The following is an 18,960-nucleotide window of genomic DNA, read 5'->3' as shown; positions in this document are numbered from 1 at the left end:
GTTCAGTCAGTCAATCTCTGCACAGCTTTCAACTCCCAAAGCGTGGGGGGAGGGAAAGGGGGAAGCCGGAGAGGGGATAAGAAGTCTCTCCTGCTAAAGCAACCTCCACAATGCTGTTACCACTTCCCGCTCAGCTCTTAGCATCAGTCTTGCTATTTGATGCTACATGCAGCTCATTCTCCCCTTCTGGCCTACCAATGTCCTTTTAAACAGTTCCTCCACTGGGAACCTGCCTTGCTCCTGCTGAGGGGCAGGACCCCTTTACCCAGTATTGCTCTACTCTCCACCCTGCTTCCGTGTGGGGCCTGTAGACCCCGTCACACAGATAAAGATAAAAATTGAGGTGTCAATCAAAAAAGAGTGGTGCCAATACAAGCAATCTCCACAGCTCAACCAAAATTAAAACTCCCAACTATTCTCTAGGGGAAAAATAGAAAAAGTACTGAAACCAATTAAAATAGGGAAAGCCTGTGTCTTTGACAATGTATCACTAGAACTACTACAATATTTGGGGAAGAAAAGCCAACACTGGTTGTCAATCTTCATGTCTCACATCATAAAGGAGAACATAATACTCAAGATATGGCAAAAAGCTAAGGTGACAGCTCTACCAAGGCTAAGTAACAACCACTTTTGAGCAGCCAGCTAATCACCCAGTATTGCTCTTAAGTTGTAGCTACAAACTCCTAGATTGGATGATTCTACAGAGACTAACACACAGGAAAGGTCAACTTTTGAGAGATGAATTTCAACCAAACTGAAGCACCCTTTACCAAGTCCTAGTATTTACTACATACTATGTACATTTAGAATGAATTTCAAGAGAGGAAGAAAACTGGTTCTGTCCCTTTTGACCTTACAGCAGCCTATGATGCCATCTGGCATACTTGTCTGCTGTGCAAGATGCCAAGAGTTCAACCTAGATGGGTTGTCACATCAACTGATCTGATGTGCCAAGATGCATGTTTTCAGGTGGCCCAGGACCACAAAACCAGCACCTGGAGATTCCAGAAGAATGGATTCCCATAAGTCTCGATTCTTGCACCAACTTTATTTAATGTACTCCCCAAACACCCCCTCCAGACATGTACACTGATGATATCTGCTTGGCCTCAACTGACTGTGACTTTCAAAAGATTGAAGAAAACCTGAACTGCAGTATGGCAGCCATAGGTGACTATTGCAGGAAATGGAGACTGAAATCAATGCATCAAGGACCATGTCAACCAGCTCCAACTTATAGCATGCTCAGAGCCAACTAATGCTTAGCATCTGTTTGAGGTCAGTGGTTGGCACATGATCCAAAGATAGTGTATCTAGAGGTAACCCCAGATCGCACACTCACATACACTAAAATAGCCCAAAAGATCAAAAGCATGAAATTGCCTCCTGAGCAAACTGGTAGGTTCCCCCTGGGCAGCAAATGTGCCAACACTGCATTGTATGGGGCTTGCAGTCTGCTACTCAGCTGAGGAATACTATGCCTCAGTTTAGTTCAACTCTGCCCACACTAGACTAGTAGGTACACAATTTAAAACATACCATGAGAATTTTCACAGGCACATTGAAACAACAAAACTTGTATGGTTACCAGTCATAGGCAATATTCTGTCACCTAACATCCAGATCATTAAGGGATAGCAAATGCCACACCCTGCCATTGACTGCATAGCAGAAATCCTATCTGGACAGCTCTGCACCTTAACCATCAGCTCACTGTGGCAGACAAATGGGAGGAAGTCTCTGCCACAACCAAGAACTCCACATCATTACCAGGCTGGATGAATGGCTACCTGGGCTTTGGTCTCCCTTACAGTCTCTGGAGCCAGCTTAACAGCTTCCAGTAGGACATGGTTCACTGCTCCAAAACTGTCCATGCCTGGACCCTCCAGGACAGCCCATTGTGCATCTGTGGTACCATGGAGGTTTCTGAGCAGATGCTGGATGGTTGGGTTCCTACCCCCCTCCTTTGGACTTCCTGGAGATCTTTCCAAACTGAACACTGCTGATGGAAAGTCCACTGACTGACTCAAGACTATTTAGCCTTTTTGTTTAAACTTTGCCTTGGTTGTCTTGCCCCCACACAATTGCTACCTACCTACCTTGTCTGTTCCACTAGTAATCCCATGGACATCAACAGGCCTGACTCTGATGTCACATTGGTTTAACACACCTGGCCTCATTTAACAGCTTTTAAAGAAGGCAGGATTTCACCCATTGTCATTAATGGAATTATTCCAGATTTATACTGATGCAGCCGAGATCAGAATCAAGGCAACTAAGCCTTTTTGTGGAGTAAGGTACTTTCATCACAAGTAAGGATCTCAATATCAGGACCTGTATCACCTGCGGACAGTCAAACTGCCTACCTGAAAAATGGATATAATACTATTTACCAGCTTCACAGATGTTGTGAATATTAATTAATCAATATTTGCATAGGTCTTTGAGGAAGATGAAAAGGTATATAATTGCTAAGTATTATTCTTAATGTTTGCACAGTGCTCTAAGCTCCTTAGTTGAATTATTCTGTATACATGCAAAGGGTTACTCCACAACACCCTATTCTTTTCCTAGTATGCCTACAAGTTGTGTGACATTTTATAGCATATAACTGGTTGATATTGGACATCATTTGTTTTCTTTGTCTTGATGTAGCTAGGGCTAGTTCTACATTACAGAGCCCTTTGGCCCCACAGCATACACCAACAGGAGGAGTTTTTTTGCCACTGTAGAAACACAGTGCTTCCCCGAATGACATTATCTAAGCAGACAGAAGCACTCCTACTCAGAATAGCTGCATCTATTCTGGGGATTTTGTCAGTCTAGCTGTGTTGGTCAGGTGTGTGGGTTTTTTTCACACTTTTACCTGACAGAGGCATATGTTTTACATGTAGATAGAGGTGAAAGTAAGTTGGTACGGTCCGATACGGCATATCAGCAAGAGCCAGTACACAGCCAACTGTACCGGCAGGCGGCAGCTTCCCCAGGCCGGCAATTTAAAAGGACCCTGGGCTCCAGGCAGTGGCCGGAGCCCCTGGCCCTTTAAATCACGGTCAGAGCCCTGGGGGTCCCGACCACCACCACAGCTACCACTACCATGGGGCTTTGGTGGTGATTTAAAGGGCCCGGGGCTCCCAGCCGCCACTACCACAGCCAGAGTCCTAGGCCTTTTAAATCAATTTAAAGGGCCTGGGGATTTAAAGACCCCGCCTCTTCTGGTTGAGACCTGCTCCTTCCAGCTGAGCCCCCCATCCACTCAGGATCTCGGCCCTGTGTACTGATAAGACCCTTAAGTTACTTTCAACCCTGCATGTAGATAAGGCATATGAAAAAGGGAAGCGGTGCAAAATAACATCCCTGCTCTAATGTGGTCAGAATGAATGCAGATCTTTAGAAAAGGGTTTTTTTTTGTTGGGGGGGGGGAATTCTTGCTACTTGCTGAAACAAAAGACTTGCTGTGCCCAAAGGATGACATTCTCCCCTGTGCAGTAGGGCACGACAAGGCCCTACTCTGAGAGTATTAAAGTATTGATTCTCATTTGTAGTCAGGGTGGCAAATATAATAGTGGGGTTTTTTTACATTGAAACTTATCCACTAGGAAATGTACTGTGATTATTTTGTGACAACTCTTGAGCAGCCACTAGCTGGTAAAGATTCTCTTCTAAGTACATATTGTTGATCTACATGAAAAAAATCATGTTCTATTGCCGATCCCTAAACACGTTTTCTACACTTCCATTGAGTTGACTAATGCCAATGCTCTAATTGTTCCCAGCACAGAACTCCCACTGAAATCAGCTGGAGTTTGGCTCACTTGCTGGCAGAGGCCCTTCATTCTGAAGTTTGACATAAAAATGCAGGTTACCCCCTCCAACTTTACACACAACTATATTGATAGCATTCAACAGTACTGATAGCTCTCTTTGTTCTAATCTGTATTACACTGTGTTCAACCCACTCGTGCCTTTAGAATGTAAATACTTTGCACAGAGACTTATCTGACACAGTTCAGTTCACATCTGCTCCAACGTCTATTAAAAACCTCATTGACTTCAATAAGGATTGAATCAGGACCTTATTACACAGCACCGTGTTCATTAGGTAGGAGGGGGAGGGACCGAAATCTATTTGGTACTTTTAAAAATGCCATTTTTATAGCTTCAGTAATAATAATAATGCTATTTCTTCCCACAGGTTCTATAGAAAGTGAAAGATTTTAATTATACTCAAATTCTGGCACACACGAAGTGGTTGATCACAAAGGATTTCGGTTGATTAGGATTAGGTCATCCCCACCCCCCATTCAAACATTTTATTTTTCTAAGAACATCGACAAATGATCCATTTTTCCTCCCCGCTTCTTTCAAATGGCAAAAAAAAAAATTATCTTTTATTTATGAGTGATCATTTTTTCCTGTCTATATTTTGACAAATAACATGGCAGAAAATGATTAAGGGTCTCGTTTTACAATGTGACTTGTATGTTATTTATTGTCAAAATAAAAGTCATTTTGTGACTTGAAGTTTGTAATCATTTCCTTCCCCCTCCCACTTGCAGGAAATGGTTTTGTCAAAAAATGATGATATTGGAGAGTGCTGGTTTTGTTAATGACTGGTGGGAGTCCCTGTTGGGGGGACGGGGGAGGGTATCACTAGTTATTTCATAGGAGAATATTCTTCATGATTTTCAACTTCAACATTCTTGCTATAGTAACCATTTTACTATGGATATCAGAGCATCCTGAATAGCTCCTGAAGTATGGGAGATATAAGCTCCTATTAAGATGTCTTCTTCTCATGCCTGTGGAAACTGATGCACACCCCGGTATGCACATCCACATGCTATAAAACATTACAGAAGACCCCGTAGTTCTTCCCGGGTCAGATGCTGTCACATACTGAGTTCTCACAGCTGCCAATGGTTATGATGATTGAGTTGATTCTGTCCCCACCAAAATTGGTGGCTAACCCCATAGACTTGGGTGGGTGAACAAAGGTGACCTGTTGGGTCTTTAAGGAACTCAACACACTGCAGCAGTAGCTTAGCACCTGGCAAAATCATCAGTTAACTTCTGCATGGACCCAATCATTGGAATTGCAATATGTTGGTCTCAATCATAAAACCCATGAAAATTAGTGAGAGCTGTGGATGCTCAGGACTTCTGTAAATCAGTCTATGTTTCTTTAAATGCTCAAACATGGATGTAGGTGCATAACTTCAAGCAGGCGTGCTCAGTAATGTTGCCCATACCGTTTTTCACCAAACGATCTCAAAGTGCTTTGCAAACAACCATTAGTTAAAGCCTTACCACAGTTCTGTGGGCTCTGTTAGTGAAGGGTTGTTTATACCTATGCTACAAATGGAGAAAACCAAGCACAACAAGCCAGCGGCAGAACACACAGGGAGTAGAATGTAGGAAAGCTGGATCCCAGACCCCTGCTCCATTCACTAAGCAAAAATGCCTCTCTGTGTAATTGCAAAAGAGTGGAAATTGAATAGTCAAATACAATCTATTGATTAAAGTTGCACTTCAACTTATGTCACTGTAAGTTACATTTGAAATGTGTTGGGGAAATGATGGTGTCTTATAGGGTGACCAGAGAGCAAGTGTGAAAAATCTGGACAGAGGGTGGGGGGTAATAGGAGCCTATATTAGAAAGACACTCAAAAATTAGGACTGTCCCTATAAAATTGGGACATTTGGTCACTCTAGTGTCTTATTATCTATATTACATTAGTGTCTAGTTGCTCTAATGAAGATCAGAGCCCCAATGTGCTAGGTACTGTACAACTATAGAGTAAGACAGCAGTTCTCTACCAGGGGTCGGGGCCCACTGGGGGACTGAAAGCAGGTTTCAGGGGTTCTGCCAAGCAGGGCCAGCATTAGACCTGCTGGGGCCCAGGGCACAAAGCCGAAGCCCCCACCACCTGGGACTGAAGCCTGGAGCTCCAAGTCCTGCTACCTGGGACTGAAGCTGAAGCCTGAGCAACTTAGCTTCTCAGGGCTCCTTGTGGTGTGGGGCACTGGGCAATTGTCTTGCTTCCTACCACCTAACACTGGCTCTGGATTTTATATGCAGAAAAAACATTTGTTGTAGCACAGGTGGGCCGTGGAGTTTTTATGGGTGGGGGAGGCTTGGAAAGAAAAAGGTTGAGAACCCCTGTAGTAAGAAACAATCCAATCAATTGGGCTGCAGCCCACGAAAGCTTATGCTCAAATAAATGTGTTAGTCTCTAAGGTGCCACAAGGACTCCAATCCTTGTACTGAAGAGCTTATAGTCTAGGCCTTGCATGCATGGGAAACTTTTAGTTATACCAGTATAGCACAACAGATATTGTTATACATGAAGAACCCCTTTTCCTCTGCCCCACATCCCTGTGTGGGCACATTTATTCTGGTAAAAGAAAGGCTTTTTTTGGTTTAGTCTGAATCCCTTCTAAACACGTTTGTACTGTAATAATAGTGTTTACACAGGGTGTATGCCAGTATAACTATTGCACATCAAATTAAGTTCGCACTATAAGTTATAGTGAACAACCTTTCCCATATAGAAAAGGTAGAAGGCAAGAACGGAGGAGAAATAACCTTCTCAGGGACAGAGCCAAAGGTACAGCCCAGATCTCCTGATTCCCAGCCCGGTGCCCTACTCATCAGGCCACACTGTCTCTTGCACAAGTCAAGTCTAACCAGCTCACAACTTGCAGCAGATGTCATTTTAAAAAATGCATTCCTTCGGTGGCAGCTGCAGACACTATTTCCCGCCTCAGTGTTCAGCAGCTGTCTTGCTGCAGCTAGTGAATGTGTCAGCCTCAAGAGGGAAGAGGTACATGTGTAGGTCACACAGAGTTCAGAAAGAAAGAATTTAGGCAGCAAAACCCCGACACAAAACATCTAAGGAGAGACAATCTGAAACTGCCGTGTGGGACTCCGAGCTCCAGCTTGTTAACTAGCTCCTCACAAGCTTTGGCTATCCCTCTGCTCATGCTCAGGCTTGACAGGACCATCACAAAGCAGCTTACAAAACTGTCAAGCTCAAAGAGGAGGCTGGGTTCTTTTCACCCCCTATGACAACAACACTGTTTCCCCCCACGAGATAAAGATTTGCTACTTGTTCGCAGACACAGCTCCACTTCAAAGCTACTTTTCCCTGTTGCAGCTCCTAATTTTTAATATTTGCCCAGATGAGCTGCATCAAACCCAGAGACCCTGTTTTTTTTTCTTTTTTCTCTTCCTGGCTCCTAAGCTTTGTGTTTCTTTTCGTCGTTCTGCTATGGGAGGAGAAAAGCAGGCCAAAGGAGATTGTGGAGTTAGTTCTAACCCACAGCAAACATTTCACGTAAGGAAACAGACAGTAGCAGCTCCTCTCTGTGGGGTGATGGAACTTGAATAATGTTGATTTAATAAAGCACATCAGCAGCTCAGCGAGATAGCACATAGCAGAGCACAGCATCAGCCAAATAAGATCATATACTGGAGCGTATAATATGGGAGCAGAGCACAGATGTCACCAGCATGGTGAGACAATAGGGCACATAACACGCTGCAGCATCAGAGATGCACCTGCATTGAACTGAAATTGCGCCTGGATACTCGCTATACACCCAGTGTAATAACTGCCTTTTGACAAGCAGCTGCTAACTCAGCGGGTACCTGCCGTTTTATCTGTCTAGCTAATCTAAGCTAGCTGTTCTTTTGCCCACAGTAGGGCATGTGAGCACCGGAGTCGCATACAGACAGTCATGGGAATTTAGAGGTCGGATCCAAGTGAGCACGCAAAGCATGCTTCCAGTTCATTCGTCCTGATGCGACTCCAGTGAAGGCAACGAAGTTACGGATGGCCTGAACTCAGTCCATTATCGTCACTTCAGTATCTTTGTACAGAGCTGTTCCTTTGCACCCCTGTGCCTATCTGTGGGAGTTGTGCTAAGAGAGTATTTACAGCATCACAAGCCGGGAGCTGAGCTGGCCCGAAGGCTAAGGGTCATTCAGTTCTACTAGCAGTTTCTATTTCACTGAAGTTTGCACCTGCACTTTGCCAGGGCCATGACTGCAGACTTGGAAAGAAATTCACCCAATGGTGGTGAGTCCTTGCAAGTTCTTCTCCATGGCTGGACCTTGGAAGTCCTTATACAGTGAAGAGGGGACATGGGCAGTGCACATGTACAGGGGGAGGGATACCACATGCAAGGGAAGAATATCTACTACATGCCAGGAAATCAGATCATAGAATCATAGAAGCTTACGGTTGGAAGAGACCTCAGGAGGTTATCTAATCCAATTTCCTGCTCAAAACAGGACCAACACCAACTAAATCATCCCAGCCAAGGCTTTGTCAAACCGGGCCTAAAAACCACTAAGGTTTGTAAGATGCCATGCCCAACTCAGAATATGCATGTGTGGAGGTGCCCAGTGGGTAGAAAACAATACCCTCCGAAAGGAGCCTGCATGCTAAACTACAGACACAGAGAGGACAGGACATGAGCTGTACCAATAGCTGAAGTTGATCACAACCTGGGTTGTGTGCCCACTTACAAACACAGAGGGGAGTAAGATCCCCCCCTTTACATCCTGATGTGGCCACCTCAGACCTTCGGTGCACACCAGTGGACTCCTCCTCCTCTCCCTGCAGGTTGCCAGCAATAGCTGGGTAAGGGATGGGGAGTGAGCAGAACCATTGCACCAGCCAGCAAAGCTGAGCCTTCAGACATGGGTGGTAGACAGGGCCGCCCAGAGGATGCAGGGCGCCTCGGGTCTTCGGTGGCTGGGGGCCCCAGCTTCAGTGGTAATTCGGCAGCAGGGGGTCCTTCTGCTCTGGGACCCGTAGCTGAAGTGCCCCAAAGACCTGCGGAGGGGACCCACTGCCGCCTAATTACCACAGAAGACCCGGCACTGCCGAAGTGGTGGGTCCCACTTCGGCAGTAATTCGGCGGGGGGGGTCTTTCCACCCCGGGGCGGAAGGATCCCCCGCCGTCGAAGACCCAGGGCGGAAGAAGCTCCGGGGCCCCTGAAGCAAGTGAAGGACACCTCTCCAGGGGCCCCAGAAAACTTTTCTGGGGGCCCCTGCAGGGCCGGGGCAAATTGCCCCACTTGCCCTCCCCTCTGGGTGGCCCTGGTGGTAGAAAGGAATGAGGGAGCACCAACATCCACTGCTTACAAGGGACTTGTGGTAAAACCACTATCTGGCCATAAGCGAGGATGGAAAAAAATTATTTGTCAGTTGGTTTAAGATTTAAAGGAGAGAAGGGGTGCCTCAATAAATACATAGAGGTTTTGAATATTCATCAGTGTGGTATATTCATTGAATAAGCAGCTCGGGTATGAGAAGGCCTCATCATAGCCCATCAGTCATCTGAGTATAGCAGTATGGCAACTGTTTTGCATTAGAACCAGCTCTATGACAGGGAAGTACTGTTTTCCAGAGTATGATTATAATTCAGCCTCAAATAACGTGACAAGACATACAGAGGAATTCTGCTTAAGTCTCTGACTAGGGGACAAAAAACCATCTGCAGTTACAGAGACTCTAAGGACATCTACCCTTCTTTGTAATTAACTTCTCCAGTATGAACACAACCTGACATTGTCAGTATGGTCTTGTCCAGACTTTTCATGTGCCATACGTTATATACATTGCATGTCTCTCAATGTCTGTAACTTACGCCCTCTCCTCTATGAATTCAGTGGTCAAGAGATAAACAAGGAGCCCTTGGATTTTTAAATACAGTCAAATCTCAACAAGTTCTTCACATAATCAAAAAAAAAAACTATTAAAGGTAGGGGAAGGGAAAGGGAAAGAGAAGGAAGAAAGATATTTATAGGGTGGAAAAAAGAAAATGCTCCATCAGAAACCCAAAATAGGATATCAAGAACTGTGAGGTCACTTGGAGAGATGTACAAACACACTGTTGTTTGCTCATTGAACTTGGGATGAGATGAACTTAACCTTCCATATTTATCTCTTTAGCACAGAGTGAAATTAATCAGAGAGAGAAAGACTGGGTCATTTTTTTTATGATCACTTTTGTGAGTAGTAATTTTCCTTGAGTAAGAACTGAATGGAGATTTTGAGGCTGTCTAAAGTCTATAGCTAAGGTGACTTAGAAGGTGATCTTGGGAGGAGTGGAATTTCATGCCTCCAAATGTCCTGGGTGAAAGCAAGCTCCCAACAGAAATTCTTCTAACCATGTTGCATATTTCACAACTAGCTGAGTGCATGGTATTTACTCAGTTTGTTTGGGAGGGGGGCAGAAAGGTTCAGAAGGTGAATTCCACCTTTATTTCACTATCCAGCTACTTGACTAGCTATTTTTTTGAGGGAAGGGGAAACAAACAAACAAAAACCCCCAGTTGACTAGTTAGATCAATGCCAGGAATTTAACTTAATTTTTTTTGGGAGCGAGGGGATACTTTGCTCTCTCATTTCCATTTTAACTGGTCTTCTGGAGGGAATCCAGTTTAGGCAGTGTTTGCTATGGGGTTCTGGCATTTGTATAGCCAAATTAAAATGAGAACAGGAGAGGTGTTCAAGTCTGTTTCAAAACCCACTCTTTCTGAAAGTCTGCTAAACTTCCCTTCATGTTTGGCGAGATGTGGCCTAAGCCTTCCCCAAGCTCCAGCAATCCTGCTTTACAGCTGATTGTAAATTCTCAGAGTCTTCCTTTAGAACCTGAAGTTCAAAAAGGGAGCGATGCTTCACCCGCGCATACTCCTACAAGAAGGTTCAAAGGCATAAGCCTATTTGAGAAAACTTCTAAGATTTATCTCGAAAAATATAGAAGGGGTAATGCTGTGAGTCTCCTACAAATTATACAAAGATGACTTGAAAAGCTACAGTATGTCAGTTTTCAAAAGTTCTCGTAACCCTCCCGAGACTATGAAATTCATGGATATGTTGATTTATGCATTTATTGGCTGTTTCCCCAGGGGAAACTACATTAAGAACTGGATTTTAAAAAACAAAAAACAAATATGGACCTAAATATAAAATAGACAATAAAAGTGCAAAAAGAGAAATCAAAGGCGAAAAAAAGTATCAGAATAAGATGAAATGTTTTAATCATGCCAATGTTTCTCTCTTTCAGTTTGAATTCTCTCTTTATTGCCATCTTCACAATGCAATGATCTGCACAGTTCATGTTAGGCTGTAAGAGCCTAAGTTGGATAGATCTGAGAAGGAAAGAGGCAGCAGCAACAGAAGGTGGTGCTAGCAGGTGATGGTAGAGACGGACTGCATGTGTCTTTGGCAAAGAGGGATGTGTAGCATCCAATGCTTAGAGCAGAGGTGGGCAAACTATGGCTCGCGACCCTTCTGCCCAGTCCCTGAGCTCTCTGATCCAGGAGGTGCCCCCAGCACCTCCCCTGCTGTTCACCCTCCCCAACAGCCTCAGCTCGCCCCACAGCTGGCACAGTGCTCCGGGTGGTGGGGCTGCGAGCTCCTGGGGCAGCCCAGCTGCACAGCCCAGCATGACTTGGTGCTCTGTGATGCACGGCGGCATGGCTGGCTCCAGCCAGGTGGTGCAGCTGCCTGCCCTGGTGCTCTGGGTGGCGTGACTGTAGTGCCACCAGCCACCAGTGCTCCAGGCAGCATGGTCAGGGGCAGGGACTGTGGGAATTGGATAGAAGGCAGGGGAGTTCGGGGGAGTGGTCAGGGGATAGGAGTGGGAATAGGGGTCAAAGCGGTCAGAAGGCGGGGAACAGGGGGGTTAAATGGGGCAGAGGTCCCATGGGGCAGTCAGGAATGAGAGAGGTGTTGGATGGCAGGGCAGGGGACAGTCAGGGGTTTCAGGGGCGGTCAGGGGACAGGGAGCGGGGTGATGGTGGATGGGGCAGGAGTCCGGGAGGGGGCGCGTCAGGGGGCAAGAAGCGGGGGGGGGGGGTCAGATAGAGGCAGGGGTAAGGCCACACCTGGCTGTTTGGTGAGGCACAGCCTCCCCTAACCGACCCTCCATACAATTTTGGAAACCAGATGTGTCCCTCAGGCCAAAAAGTTTGCCCACCCCTGGCTTAGAGTGAGGGAACCAGGAACTGAAATTGTGACAGCTGCCATCTTAACCAGCACCATGACTGAACCTGGGACAACCCACACTTAAAACATGAGCTGTAGAGACAGCTTGAGTTAAAGAGCCAGGATCTATAGCTGAGGACTATCAAGAGTCACAACCACTGTGAATCAGCCCCAGAGTGGGTCTTGTAACATATGTTGAGCAATCGGTCATAAGCCACGTGGGCTTCTTTCCCCCAGCTGTAGCAACTACTCTGACTTACTCTGTAACTTTGAGCAAATCATTTAGGGCAAAATTTTGCCATGATCCCATGTGCGTACTCAGGGGAATAAAGGGGAGCGGAGTTTCCCTACAACTTCCCTTCAAAAATGCATAGAACGTTCCCAGATCTCGGGCCTGGTACAGATAGAGGCGACAGTGGGAATGAGCAGGGAGAGGCAAAGAATGGGTAGATCCTCAAGTCCCATCTTTACCTGTCAACCAGCAGTGTTGGACAAGCACATGGGGAAACATGCAATACACTGGCAATCTGAGCTGCTGTTCCTACCTAGAGAGGGGCGGCTCCAGGCCCTAGCACACAAAGCACGTGCTTGGGTCGGCATGCCGCAGGAGGTGCTCTGCCGGTCACCGGGAAGACGGCAGGCAGGCAGCCTTTGGCGGCATGTCTGCAGAGGGTCCGCTGGTCCCGCGGCTCAGGTGGACTTTAAGCAGGCGTGCCTGCTGAGGATCCGCTGGTCCCGCGGCTTCGGTGGAGACGCGGGATCAGCAGACCATCTGCAGGCATGCCTGCGGGAGGTCCACTGGAGCCGCGGGACAGGAGACCAGCAGAGCGCCCCCGCGGCATGCCGCTGTGCTTGGTGCGGTGAAATGTCTAGAGCCACCCCGTACCTAGAGCTTCTGTTAGGGTGAGGCAGATAGTCATCATCCCCTACACAGGACAGAGCCTAAAAGGTAATGCTATCTGCCAGGTGTACCTCAGTTCTGCCTCCCTCCCTGCCTCAATAGCCTAGAGATAGTAATACTCAACTCACAGGGGCCTTGTGAGGTTTAATTAAATAATGCCTGTAAAGTGCTTCAAGATGAAAGGCTCTAGATCAGTGCAAAACATTACTTTGTAATTATTGTTATTGATCTTTTTTAATCTAGCAAATGCAGAATCATAGAATCGTAGGACTCGAGAGGTCATCTAGTCCAGTCCCCTGCACTCATGGCAGAACTAAGTATTATCTAGACCATCCTCGACAGGTGTTTGTCTAACCTGCTCTTAAAAGTCTTCAATAATGGAGATTCCACAACCTATCTAGGCAATTTATTCCTATGCTTAACCACTCTGACAGTTAGGAAGTTTTTCCTAATGTCCAGCCTAAACCTCCCTTGCTGCTTTTTAAGCCCATTGCTTCTTGTCCTATCCACAGAGGTTAAGAAGAACAATTTTTCTCACTCCTTGTAGCAACCTTTTATGTACTTGAAAACTTATCATCCCTTTCTACAGTACTGATTCCTAGGCAGTCATTTCCCATTTTGTATGTGTGCAACTGATTGTTCCTTCCTAAATGGAGTACTTTGCATTTGTCCTTATAGAATTTCATCCTATTTACTTCACACTATTTCTACAGTTTCTCCAGATCCTTTTGAATTACTATCCTATCCTCCAAAGCACTTGCCACCCCTCCAAGCTTGGCATCATCCGCAAACTTTATAATTGTACTCTCTATGCCATTATCTAAATCATTGATGAAGATATTGAACAGAACCGAACCCAGAACTGAGGTCTGTGGGACCCCACTCATTATGCCCTTTGAGCATGACTATGAACCACTGATAACCACTCTCTGGGAATGGTTTTCCAACTAGTTATGCACTCACCTTATAGTAGCTCCATCTAGGTTGTAGTTCCATAGTTTGTTTATGAGAAGGTCATGCAAGACAGAATAAAAAACTTTACTAAAGTCAAGATATACCATGCCTACCGCTTCCCCCCTATCCACAACGCTTTTTACTCTGTCAAAGAAAGCTATCAGGTTAGTTTGATCTTCACAAATCCATGCTGACTATTACTTCTCACCTATTATCTTCCAGATGTTTGCAAATTGATTGCTTAGTTATTTGCTCCATTATCTTTCAGGGTACAGAAACTAAGCTGACTGGTCTGCAATTCCCCAGGTTGTCCTTATTTCCCTTTTGCTAGATTGGCACTATATTTGCCCTTTTCCAGTCTTCTGGAATCTCTCCCGTCTTCCATGACTCATCAAAGATACCATGTAAAGCAACTTGCAGATGGCAGTCAGACCATTAAACTCACTCCCTTTTATCTGATCACTCACGCTACATTTAATCTTGGGCTTTGAATTTCCATAAGAGTATCTTTTTGTAGACTCTTTTGGCATAACTTTGAACTGATCCGCTTCATCAGCGGTGTTAGGAATGAAATAAGGATCAGGATTTTTGGGACTGGCTCTCCCAATTGATTTGCTGAGCATGGATGAGTCTGACATATTTTGACAGCAATGATAGTTACACACAGGAACCACATATGACTGGATAGGAGAATATGTTAAGAAATGGCAGATCCCCAACAAGGTTTAGGACTGAGGGTGCAGTCACATTAGTGTGATTGAGTTTAGATCCTTATCCAGTCTACCTGATCATCTTTAGTGTGTATAACTGAGATGGAAGAGGTTTTCTGCACCCCCTGTGAAGATAGGTATTGAGTTACCACTGTAGGGATGACTATGCAAATGAAAGAATGTCTCATTGATATGAAAGCAACTGCTAACAATTGTTTAGAGCTTCCAAGTTTTGTGCAGCCCCCTATATGACATTTCATGCTAGATACTTAATGAGTTAATTTGCAAATAAACCAGAAACTTCAGCTTATGATCGGAATACTGTGCCCGCATGCACTAGTGAGGGTGGGACATGGAAATGGGGCTAGAGTCAGGGCTGCCGGGAGGTGCAAGTGGGGCAATTTGCCCCAGGCCCTGGGCCCCATATGGGCCCCCACGAGAATATAGTATTCCATAGTATTGCAACTTTTTTTAATGGAAGGGGCCCCAAAATTGCTTTGCCCTAGGCCCCCTGAATCCTCTGAGTGGCCCTGGCTAAAGTAGGTAAAATAATAATAATAAAAATAATCAGAGATATACCTATCACCTAGAACTGGAAGGGACCTTGAAAGGTCATCAAGTCCAACCCCCTGCCTTTACTAGCAGGACCAAGTACTGATTTTTGCCCCAGATCCCTAAGTGGCCACCTCAAGGACTGAGCTTACAAAGCTGGGTTTAGCAGGTCAGTGCTCAAACCACTGAGGGATGTGCTGCTGAGAGGTCGGGTGTCCAAGTGCTGTCAGTGTTAGATGCAATTGTCTCACTGGGACCCATACAAAAGCCCTTGATAACTGTCTCCAACACCTGCTGCTAGGACCATCTCTTGTTGCTGCCACAGCTTTCTTTCACTGAACTAGAGTATCTCTTAAAAAAAAAAAGACATATTCTAGGCATGTTCCAGCCACTGCAGAGAACAAGTGGTCAGGAATGGGCCAAGTCCAATAATGATGAATCTCTGCCTATGACCAAGTAAAGCCTCCATTAAGCAGGGATTGTTGTAGCAACAAAGGCAAAGAGCAACTACAGGCGACTAGAAGGGGAAGATTCAAATGCCACTGTATCCTCTGGCACATCTCTAGTTCACCTGTGTTCAGGAGGTCTCATTCCTGACTGAGCTGACAAGGACTGTAACCTCAACTGAAAACATCACCTTATGGCTCTAAGAAGAGCTGTCTGCCCAGAGCCTGGGCTGGATGTTTCCCTCATACTGCTTGTCACATAGTCACACAGAGCTTGTTAGCTCAATGTAGCCATGCACCTGTGAGGGTCTGAACAGCTGCAGTGAGAAGCAGTCCTGTGTCACCCAGGCACCCGCTTTGCTGCAAAGTCCCTCCCAATTACCTTTACAATTCCATCCCCGAACTGAAGGGAGGAATGGGGTGAATCTCCTGCCTCTGATAGCATATCCCTACTCCCCTTCACTAGGCCACTTACCACTAGGGACACCTCCTCCTGGCTGCTCCGGGATTAGCTCCTTCCAGGTCTGATACACTCTTCTGTGGCTTGTTCATGCTCCTGCCACCTTTCTCTCTGTGGTTCAATGTGATCCCTCTTCATGGCTTGGCCCTCTAGCCAGGTCACTATGTGTTTTCCCCCTTCCAGGGTTATCCAAGTGTCTCCACAGAAAATGGAAGTCTTCTCTCTCACTGCACCACTTCCCCAGGGGATGATAAGGGAAGCCAGGATTACCCTCAACTCCAGGTTCCAGCTCAGAAATCCTCTGATCAGTGGCCAAAGTCAGCAATGTCCCCCCTTGCTGCTGTTTTCCTAAATCTTTTCCTGCTCTGCCTCTCTCAGGCTTTTCACTCCTCCACCCTTCTGGGCAAACCCTTCCTTCAAGGCCTAGATCCTCACGGTTTCTACTTTGCCTCCAGCCACCCCCAGGTTTCTGCTGTTCCCTCTCTATTGTCCAAATTGTGATTGCAGATTTCCTCACTGCAGCTCTTTCCTCTGCCAATATCCTGGCTGTATCCTAGCCCAGCCTGTTCCTTCTCAACTGGGCTCCATCATCATTCAGGGGTTACGTAAGCCACCTATTTCCCCTCAGGTGTGGCCTGTCTGCTTCACTGACCCCTTCTCAGTCTCATTAGCCCTTTCTAGGCTAGTGTGGGGTAACCATGTGGGAAGAGCAAGTGTTTTGTTTTGTTTTTTCTTTTCTTTTTGGAATAAACAAGATTGTCCCAAATGGCAGGTATATTCAGAACAGTTCCCAGCACAGATGATCACTGTAGCTTGCGGAAAGATTTCTACCACCACCCGCCATTCCAAATCACACACCTTGAATGCTGTTCTGCACTGTTAATATGCTGAGCTCAGAGCTGTTTTCAGAGTAAAACAGAAACATTTCAAGCAAAGTGCAACTTCCTATAGTGGAAGTAAAATGGCACTGCCTCCTCCTTTGATTATGGATATGAGGAAAATGTTTCTGTTTAAATACCACCACCTCACTCATATCACACTTTTCATCAGTAGATCTCAAAATGATTTACAAAGGAGGTCAACATCATTACCCCATTTTGTAGATGGGGAACCTGAGGCATAGAAAGAGGGAGTCACTTGCCTGAGGTCACCCAGCAGACTAGAAATAAACCCAGGTCTCCTGAATCCCAGTGCAGTTCTCTATCCACTAAGCCACCCTGCCGCTTCTACCTGCCCCACTTTCTCACTCTAGTGTGTGAGCAACCATACCCCTGACAAAGCAAGGATTTAAAGTGCATAGGGGAAGCCCATGTTATAATGTTGGCAGCACATCTCTCTCTGTTTTATTTTACACCTCCATGTTGATATAAAGCTGTCCTCGGGAGCCAAAAAATCTTGCTGCGTTATAGGTGAAACCGTGTTATATTGAACTTGCTTTGATCCGCTGGAGTGCGCAGCCCCACCCTCCTGGAGCACTGCTTTACCGCATCATAGCCAAATTCATGTTACCGGGGCAGAGGTGTATTTATAACATGCCACATAAAAATAGGAAGGATGGTGTTGCAGTTAAGACACTAGGCAATGAGGGATGAAATCTATGTTCAATTCCTGCCTATGCTGCCCCTTTCCTTCATATTATTGGGCATGCCATTTAATTTGTCAATTATCCCACCTATAAAACAGGGATAAGAGCTGGCCATCTCATGTGTGTTGTGGAGATAATTAGATTAAGGTTTTGAGACCCTCATGTACTATGGTGATGAGGGCCCTTTTGGATACGGACAAATGTAATAGACACTGCCTACATAGAAATGTTTCGGTTCATTCCAGACTTGTGCAAGTATCCGGAATATTTATCTATCTGGGCAATTTTGAATCAGGATCTTTTTTTCTCATAACAAGCTCTGCAAATGCAGGAAAAGTAACCTCTACAAAATATCATGCTTGCAAGACATTGGGTAGAGATAGCCCTATGTTTTGGGGAGAGGAGAGCTGGGGATGGAAGACTTGAAATAACCCTGCTTGCCTGATAGGCTAATGGGACTTTGTCATCTGGTTTGCTCTAAGTGGGGAATCGGCAACCGAGGGATGTGCTGTTCGTGGTTTCCCACAGCCTCCATTGGCCTGGAGCGGTGAATCGCGGCCAGTCAGAGCTGTGATTGGCTGAAGCTGCTGACGCAGCAGTTAAACAAACTGGCCCTGCCTGCCAGAGTGCTTACTCTGGCGGGCCGCAGGCCAAAGGTTGCCGATCCCTGCTCTAAGTTGATTTAATTGGCTCACCCACATGGACAGCAGAGATGCTGAATCTCATCATCAAATGCTCTAGTCTGTTTAACATTTCAGTTAAGGGCATGATCCTGCAAGGTTGAGCAAGCTCAGCTCCCATCCAAGTCACTGGGAATTAAGGGAACTCAGCACCTTTCAGGAGGTTCTTGGCCACCGAGGTCCTAGTTCTGCCATCCTCACTCACACTGACTCATACCTTATTCTGCACCTAGTCCCATTGAAACTGATGGTATTACATTGAGTGAGAGATCTGTTAGAGGGTTTTCCCTTCACCCACTCCCCTGGTTCTGGTCACACAGACAGAAAGCAGAAGACCAGAAGTCCAAAGTGCAGACAATGCTATGTTTACTGGGATTAGTTCCAGCAAACATGTGTCCCATAACTCGGACACCTCAGAGCCTTGTGATGCCTCCTCTCCTCCACTTGTCGCTAATGTCTCATTGTGCTTCTCAAATAGATCCACCCTATGTACACTTATTCAAGTGACTATAGTCTTATCCTTCAAGGAGACCACCAAAACCTGCTTAAGAAATTTCACAATCAGATAGTGTTTCTCTTCAGTTCAGCAATTTTTTTTCAAAAATATTTGACCAAAAATGCAGATAAAATATCAGTGAATTTCACTTATGAGAAGTTGGTT

Source organism: Gopherus evgoodei, chromosome 6, assembly GCF_007399415.2.
Source record: "Gopherus evgoodei ecotype Sinaloan lineage chromosome 6, rGopEvg1_v1.p, whole genome shotgun sequence".
NCBI classification, from domain to species: domain Eukaryota; kingdom Metazoa; phylum Chordata; order Testudines; family Testudinidae; genus Gopherus; species Gopherus evgoodei.
The sequence above is the reverse complement of the archived record's forward strand: the minus strand, read 5'-3'. Positions refer to the sequence as shown.